The following is an 816-nucleotide window of genomic DNA, read 5'->3' on the forward strand; positions in this document are numbered from 1 at the left end:
GCCTTGGAGGAGATTATGTTGAGAAATAAAAAAAAAAAATTCTTAAAAACGTTGTTTTTCTTGGTCAGGCCGGAAACTTATCAATCCACCCTCGTATTTCTCCCACCATATAGGTTCTGCGATTTCAAGTGTAGGGCCCTACCTGATTTGAAATAGATTCGGTCACTCTACAAAATTTCTTTTAAGTACATTTATTTTTAACTAAATGGTTGAATTTTTAACTGAAAAAGATAAATTTAACATCAAATATGGATAAGTTAAATTTTCAGTTAAAAAAATTATTTTTCCATCTAAAAAAAATTTCAAAATGATGGTTAAATTTTTTACCAGAATTTGAATTTTCAACTAAAATTATCCATCTGCCACCCAAAAATGAATTTTTAAAAAAGTTGAAAGTTCAATTAATTTTCAACAAAAGAGACGAATATCCTACCAAAAAAATACACTAATTCCCAACCAATTATTTGATTTTTCAATTAAAATTATGCATCTTCAACCAAAAAATGAATTTAAACAAAGTTGAAAGTTGAATTAAAAAGAAACTGAATATTTTACGTAAAAAATGCATTTATTTTAAACAAAATAGATCAATTTTCAACTGAAAAAAATAAATTTACAATAATATATTGATGAGTTAAGTTTACAGTTAAAAAAATTAATTAAAAAAAAGTTTCTACATCATGCTTAAATTTTTCACCAAGAAGTTGAATTTTCAACTAAAATGCATCTGCAAACAAAAAATGATTTAAAAAAAAATTAAAAGCTACACGGTAGAAATGTTAAAAATGTCCAGCATTCCAATACATATATTAGAGA

The sequence above is a fragment of the Belonocnema kinseyi genome, chromosome 9 (assembly GCF_010883055.1).
Source record: "Belonocnema kinseyi isolate 2016_QV_RU_SX_M_011 chromosome 9, B_treatae_v1, whole genome shotgun sequence".
Taxonomy (NCBI): domain Eukaryota; kingdom Metazoa; phylum Arthropoda; class Insecta; order Hymenoptera; family Cynipidae; genus Belonocnema; species Belonocnema kinseyi.